Genomic DNA, 8,855 nt, shown 5'->3' on the forward strand with positions numbered 1-8,855 from the left:
TTGGTCAAAGGTCTTAAAGGATTTTAATTAGTTTGATCACCATGAAAGTAGGGTTTGAATTAATTAAAATACACCCTATATGCCTTGAGAGAGGATTTAGGATAACTTAGGGCTAATTTCCATCAAAGAAAATGAACCTCAATTCAGTAAATAAATGATACACTTGAATTGTATAGATATTTTTAAGCACATTTGTATTATAAATCATAGCATTTAGGCAAGTATTTTTAGGCATAGTTGTTGATTTCATTATTTTTCATAAATTTTGTTGCCAAGCTCTTAATTCCATGTTTTCTACATTATTTCAGGTGTTTGGGTGAAGGCCTAAAGGATGGGAGTGCAAAGGAAAGCTTGGAGAGGTAAAAAGATAAAGAATTGCTACTGATACAAAGTACACAAGTCGTGTAAACCAAGCCCCAGATGAAGGAACAGAAGCGTGAAAAACACAAGTTTACACCATTGAATTAAAAAATTTTCACCTAGGGTCACAGGCATCATGCAAGATTTATTTTTATCTATTTGATTTCAATGATAAACAACATGTTAAAACTCTTTTAACATGTTTTTGGATCTGTATTTTCCATTTAAGATTTTAAAATTAATCAGATTAATTTTAGAACCCTAGATTAAATCAGGAACGATTACACTAACCTCTTGATGCACCGCAAATGTCCGCGCTTTGAGATTCGTCTTCAGAACACCAGATGTTATCCCTCTAGCTTGTCCACACCAAGAACACCTATGGCAGCCCTTGAATAGCTTATAAAGCCTTTTCTATTAATTAGAAATTCAAGTTCTGCCTTTTAAGAGATTAGAGATGTAAACAGGACACTAGAAATAATTTCTAGTGTTCTTAATTCCAGAGATTGATGGCTAATCTCGTTGAATTGATGAGAGATGAACAAGAATAGATGAAAAGCCACAAAGTGGCATGACAAAGGAGAGGAGTGGCTGCTGGTTATTTTTTCTTTTCATAACCACACTTAAATAGTTAGGTTAACACATTAAACCCTTGCCACATGTCACCCATTGATTAGCTATAGGTTTAAGTGACCCAATCCCATTGTGCCAAGTGTCAAACCTATATTTAATCTTAATTTTAATCATCTTACATGATTAAAAAAAAAAACATTTGGCAAGCTTATGTGTAATCCCATGTGTCACCATCTCATGGTGCCACGTGTCACACTGTGAAATGACCAAAATGCCCCTGTGTCTCAATTTTGAGTTCTTAACCCAAAATAATTATTTTTTCTTCTTCTAATTAATTTATATCAAATATAAATAAATTAATTAATCTCTATTACTTAATTTCTCGTTAATTAAATTTGTATTTAAACACTTTAAATATAAATTTAATTTATACTAAACATCCAATAATCTAGATTTGGTTTCAAGTCATGCTAGGGACTTTTGTAATTTAATTGCAAACCAAACCTATTTAATTAATCAATTAAACTCTTTAATTAATTAATTAAATCATATTTAAATAGGTGATAACTTGTGTATGTGTGTGACTTACTAGGCTCATCACTAATTGGCAATGAGACATGATATCAACTCTTAATATCATCAGAACTCTTTCTTACCATAAATGATTTCTCTAAATCATTTTATGAACCTCATAGACTATGGTTAGCACCTAGCATAGCATGCCATGGCCACCCAATTAGTAATAAGGTTTACCTTAAATGAACCTATAATCATATATTACCATGCACTAGAATCTCTCTGTTACAAAATCCCAACTCAAGCTGGAGTCATGGTTTATGTCAAACTCCATTTGCTATGAATATTATGTTCTCTTTTAATTCCAATTCCTGATTAAAAAGATTTTCTCATCAGAAACTCTTTTCTGAATAAATCTATCTATCCTGGCCAGGAACTTGAAACATCAAGAACAATTAAATGAACATAGGATTTTATCTCTATTTAATTAGAGGAACAGATTCCATCTTAATCAAAACCTACCTCCATATATAACTAGTAGGAGGCAACACATGCCCATATACCCATACATAGTACAAGTATGAAAGCAGTATCAAACTCAAACTACCTATATACAAGATAACTATGCTATCTTAGGTCTAAAGATTATATGCACTGATATGATTTATGACAAAACATTGACAAGAGTAAACTCCATGTGCTTGTCATAAGTGTCACTAGTTCGGCCTACTTATCATTTATAAGTGCCTATCATGTTTGTTATATGGCATGAGACTCACCATTCCATCTTATTTATATCTCATATAAATAACTTGGGAACAAACATGAATACAATCTTTCTGGATAAGTCATGTCCTTATTATGAAGTATCCTCGATTGTGAACCAATTTATGATAGTTTGTGCTAGAAATGTTGTCACTCATATTCTTAACAACTTAAGAATAATATTTCTAACAAAATATCAATGGACCTTTTCTATTATACATAAATATATTGTGTAAACATAAAAGTGGAAATGCCTTTTGTTAATAAAAATATGTATAAGATACATACTAAATGATATGCTCTAGGGCATACTACTAACAATCTCCCACTAGCACTAGAGCCATTCATTTCAATATCTTATACCTATCTTCTCAAGATGTCGGTCTAATTGAGTCTGTGATATAGGCTTAGTGAATAGATCAACTGGATTTTCAGCTGATGCTATTTTCTGCATTGTTACATCGCCTCGCCCAACTATTTTCAGCAGCTCCACTACACTATGACAATAATGGAGCAGTCATACAGGCTAAGGAACCAAGGTCTCACCAGAAATCCAAACACATAGAAAGGCGCTACCACATTATCAGAGAAACTACTGTAAGTTCAGTCATGAACTTCTTTATCCAAACAACTTCCTTTGTAGCATCTGATGCAGCAATATACTCAGCCTCTATAGTGGAATCTGCAGTCGTGCTCTGTTTGGAACTCTTCCAACTGACTGCACCTCCATTACAAATGAACACATATTCAGAGGTAGACTTTCTATCATCGATATATGATTGGAAATCAGAATCAGTACAACCATCCAATTGCAAGTCTCCACCTCCATAAATCAAGAATAAATCCTTAGTTCTTCTCAAGTACTTAAGGATATTCTTGACAGCTATCCAGTGTTCCAAACCTGGATTGGATTGATACCTGCTAGTCAAACTAACAGCATATGCGATATCCGGCCTAGTACACAACATTGCATACATTAAACTTCCAATAGCCGAAGCATATGGAATCCTGGCCATCTTATCTCTTTCTTTAGGTGTCTTTGGAGACATCTCTTTAGAAAGGTGGATACCATGTCTCACTGGTAACAATCCTCTCTTGGAATTAAGCATGTTAAACCAATTATAGACTTTGGGATAAACCAATTATTCTTTTCACTCTATCTCTATAGATGCGAATCCCAAGAATATAGGTTGCCTCCCATAAGTCTTTCATGGAGAATGTATTTGACAACCATACCTTTATAGTTGTCAACATACCTGTGTCATTACCCATCAACAGTATGTCATCCACATATAAGACAAGGAAAGTGATAGCACTGTCACTAACCTTCTTATATGCACATGGCTCATCCTCATTTTTGATAAAACCAAAGGATTTAATGGCTTCATCAAAACGGATGTTCCAACTCCTCGAAGCTTGTTTCAACCCATAAATGGATCGCTTTAGCTTGCATACCTTGGAACCATCTTGGGATTCAAAACCCCTAGGTTGTTCCATGAAAATGTTTTCTTCAATGTATCTATTGAGAAAAGCTGTTTTGACATCCATCATAGTATGCAGCTATTGCTAATAAAATCCTAATTGATTTAAGCATGGCAACAGGCGAGAAAGTCTCCTCATAGTCAATTCCTTGCCTTTGGCGAAACCCTTTCGCTACTAGCCTTGCCTTATAGGTCTCTACCTTTCCATCAGAACAAATTTTCTTCTTGAAAAACCATTTGTTCCCTATAGGTACAATACCTTCAGGTTGGTCAACAAGATCCCAAACTTTATTCTTGTCACACCCTACCCCTCTGTAAGGCATAACATGATCCCGTAGTATACCTAATGAATTACCAACTCCGTCTACTGATAACCCATTAAATACACTACAAGGGATTTTAAAAACATTTCTTACTTCTTTTACAGTGGTGAGCACTATTTACAGGTGTGAAAGACTTTGGTGAACTGAAGTGAAACAACTAACTCATTTGATTTATTTGGAATATCTGTAAAATTTTTGGCAAGGTGCCATTTGTATTTTGGACAAAACAGTTCTTGTAAAACTCAGAAAAGCACTTCAAATCCACAGTGATTTTCAAAGACTAAGATACAAAAATATAACACAATTTTTACAAGCCAAATAACTCATAATTATTTTACAACTTTACTGTACAACTTAAATTTACAACTGCTCAAAACCAAGAACAAAATATACATATATTGTATATACATTACTGATAAAATGCCACATATGGTATACTCACTATACCCAAAATCTCTCATTGGTACTAGCAACCTAGTCTCGCCTGCCTATCTCTCTACTGCGACAAAGAATAAAGCTATCACGAGACAATGTCTCATGGTGCACAACATTAACCAAATACAATTAAAAATCACAATTCATAAATCATTTAATTACTTCATAATTAAAACCATAGATGATATCAACACAATCAATGTCATAAGGAATATAAACACCAATTCACAAATTATCAAAATTCATAATAACACAATTTAGTCAAATAGCTTAAGAATACCGTATTGCCAATTCATACACAATTTGATCAAATTATTGAATAACACAGTTTTTCCAATCAATGACACAATTTGATCAAATAATCGAATAATACCTTTTGCAAATCAATAACACAATTGATCAAATAATCAAGAATATAGTGTTGCCAATCAATATCACAATTTAAGTCATGACACAATTTTTTCCATATATGCCGTGTTGTACACCACGACAAGACATACTCACCCCAATAATCGAAATCAATGAGGAGGAAGCTATCTATATAATGAGTACTCATCCACACTCACCTCTGACTGACAAGTCAAAGAGGGAGGAACATAATCATACTCACCCCAGACTGATAAGTCAAAAAGGGAGGAATCATCACACTCACCCCATTAATGGAGGAGGAACATAGTATCAGTGTCATGCCAATTGCGAGTCAAAACAATTCCAAACATTTTATTCAAATGATCCGTAAGAATCCAATAAATTTCCAAAGTTATAATTTCATTCACAAAATGGCAACACAATTCGTAATTCACTTCAATTTCCACAAAACCATTTACGTGCTTTTCAATCAATAAGTATCCATCAATATCATTCAAACAATTTTTCACACTTTCAAACCATTCACCATGTTTTTCAATCAATAAGTGTTCATCAAACACATTTCCACAATTTAAAACAATAATATACAAATAGTCAATATTTATTTCAATTGAAAAATTCAAGAGAAATAGTTGTTGTGCACAAACACAATTTAAAACAATAATATACAAATAGTCAATATTTATTTCAATTGAAAATTCCAAAAGAAATAGCCACAGTGCACAAACCTCGATATTTGTCTCCGGTCCCGACTCAAGATTTCTTTCCCTTTTCCGAGTCCTTGTTAATCGAGAAACACAATTTGAAGTGTTTCAGTCAAATTAAACTGTCTCTATCGATGGTGTTTGGTAAATAATGCATCGAACTCAATTATTCACTTAATCACCTAATATACCGACCCTCGCTATGCTTTTAGGTAAATTAGGTTTTAGTGTCGTTAATATGTCACATTCGATAGGGTTTTAGGTTTGGTATGTTTTACCAAAGTCATTTCCTTGTTTAGTGCATTTTAATGCAAATTCTCGGATTCCGGGACACGGTTTGACCTAGCGGACGTTCTAGTTCCCTCGGTTTTCGGGTCTCGGTCGAAACTACAAACTTGTAGATCTATGTCTTATGGACCGCGGTGCAAAATTTTAGGTCAATCCAAGTTAAGTAGACCGAGTTATGGTCATTACACTATTGCTGGTCAAATGGTACCAATTTAGGTCAATTTTAGGTCAATTTGGTCAACTCGTTCGGCCGCTTTTGGACCCGAACTTGTGCAAGTTGTTTGACTTGCTTATGGTCATTTCTGGGCTTTGGTGTCTTCATAAGACTTGTAGGTATGGGTCTTCTATTCTTGGTTAAAATTTCAGGTCAATTGGACCTGGTTTGAGTGAGTTATGGCCTAAACACTCACTGCTGCCCAATTGGTCATTTTTCAGGTTCTAATTGCACCTAATCCGAATTGGTCATTTTCTTAGGTCACCTTGCAAGCAGAATTTTGGTATGGTTTCTCAATGAAAGTTGGCACATTTTGTGCCTAGTTTCACCTCAAATTGGTCTCATACCAATTGAGATTACACATTTAAGGTTATAGGCTAAAATGTACACTGCCCTCACTATGCCTTTCACACCCCACTTCAAACACACATTTAACTTGCAAAGTTTACTTCCATACCCTATCAATCTGTTTTGGTACATTACCAAAAGCATTATCTACTTTACATTAACATTATTTTGGGCAGATTACCATTACCCTCAACACACCAAATATCATTCACAATTACAATTTCTAATTACCATTACAAATACACCTAACCATTACAAATTTTACATACACTTTACAATATCAATCTACATACATCTCATCAACCTTCTAGGTCAATATTCTGCCCACACTTCCTTCAATATATACCATTACTCAAGTGTCCCCAAGCTGCCGCAAACCATTCTTCAACATTAAAGTGCCATCCAATTTACCAATTCCCATCCAAGTGCATAAATCACCATATAAACATGAAATAATTCACTAGGTTACTAATTCATCATGATCAACACCATTTCTCATCAATTATATGCACAAATATCTCATCAAAAACGTGACTCATGGCTGTCCAAAATGAAAACAACAATAACCCTTCAAACTCAAAATTTTCCTTCACCAAACCAACACCCATAACATGAACATAAACTTTAACAAAGAAATTCTCAAAAATGCAAACTTACCTTTAATTGTAACTTGCTAAACCTTCACCAAACTTCTCAAAATTGGTATCAATATCTTCCTTGTGATGTGTAGACCATTTTTCATAAAAGAACCTAAGTGTTTAGAGGTGGAATGGAGGGAGAGAATGAAGCTCATGCAAAACATCAATGGTGGTTCTCTTCTCTCTTGAATTCGCCACTTTGAATCTAAAGGAGGAAGATGAATTGCAGATGGTGAGATGAGTGTACACCTGCCCCATTATGTCTTTAGTTTATTCCCTTAGTGGCCCACTCACATTATTTAACCATATTATAAGTTTAATGTTTTATTTACACCATTTCCACTCCATTTTTGGCTATTTATTTTAGGTACCACTAAACAAATTTTTCATTTCATTTTCTAAGTGTAATATTATTTATTTTTAATGGACATTTAGGTCAAAAGACACTTCGGGATGTCAAATGACCATAATGCCCCTGTTCGGGTGGCATTCCCGATTTTTCAGATACTGGTTTTGTCTGCTTTTTCGATTTCTCACTTTTCTTTGTACTAATTATTTAATTTTTCTTTGATCTTTCTAATGATATTTATTCTTCAATAAGGTTCTATTTATGTCCTAAAAATGTTTTCCGTGGTTCCCACAGTCAGGCAGTACCAACGGTCCACGCCGTGACTTCCCATGGTCACCCATCGCTAGGTTTCCTGGCTCACTTACTCGGTTACATTTCTTTGCTATGATTTTTCCTTTGTTTTTCTTGTATTTTCTTTTCTTGTATTTCAATATTTATGTCTCCTCTCTCATATCAAGGTACGGTTCTAGGCATCCTAGCTGTCCGGACAACACTGGTCACTGGAGCAGTAGAACGCACTACCGAACTTAGGGGTGTTACAATTCTTATACATGGAATCAATCTCGGATTTCATAGCATCAATCCATTTTGAAGAGTGTCCATCTGATATAGCTGCTTCATAAGTAAGTGGATCATCTCCATGATCTACTTCTTCATGAGTAGACAACTCTTGTTCTTCTTCATGAAGAAAACCATATCTCACTGGTGGGTGAGATACCCTGGTTGTTCTACGAGGAACAGCTGTAGATGTTTCATCAACGGGTATAGGCTGACTAGATGGATCTATATCCATCTGATCTGTTGGTTGGTCAGAATTCTCCAATTCTAACTCTATTTGCCTTCCTTTGCCTCCTTCTTGAACAAACTGTTGTTCAAGAAATGTGGCATCTCTACTTATCACAACCTTTTGTGAAGTAGGCAAATAAAAATAATATCCAAAACTATCTTTTAGATATCCAACAAATCGACCTTTTTCTGATCTGGTCTCCAATTTACCAGTGTTCAGCTTTTTGATATAAGCTGGACAACCCCAATTCTTAACATGCTTAAGACTTGGTTTTCTTCCATGCCATATCTGATCAGGTGTGGAAGAAACTGATTTTGATGGAATCCTATTCAAAATATACAAAGCTTATTCTAATGCAAATCCCCAAAAGAAGATTGGCATATCAGTATAGCTCATCATACTTCGTACCATATCCAATAGGGTACGATTTCTCCTTTTAGATACACCATTTAGTTGTGGCGTTCCTGGAGGAGTCAGCTGAGACACAATGCCATGCTCTCTCAAGTATTCATCAAATTCAGTACTCAAATATTCACCTCCACGATCTGATCGAAGAGCTTTAATACTCTTCCCTATTTGATTTTCTACTTCAGATTTAAATTCTTTGAACTTTTCAAAAGATTCATGTTTGTATTTCATCAAATACAAATACCCAAACCTTGATTTATCATCAGTAAAGGTAATAAAATAATGAAAACCCCCTCT

This window comes from Hevea brasiliensis, chromosome 9, assembly GCF_030052815.1.
Source record: "Hevea brasiliensis isolate MT/VB/25A 57/8 chromosome 9, ASM3005281v1, whole genome shotgun sequence".
Taxonomy (NCBI): Eukaryota; Viridiplantae; Streptophyta; class Magnoliopsida; order Malpighiales; family Euphorbiaceae; genus Hevea; species Hevea brasiliensis.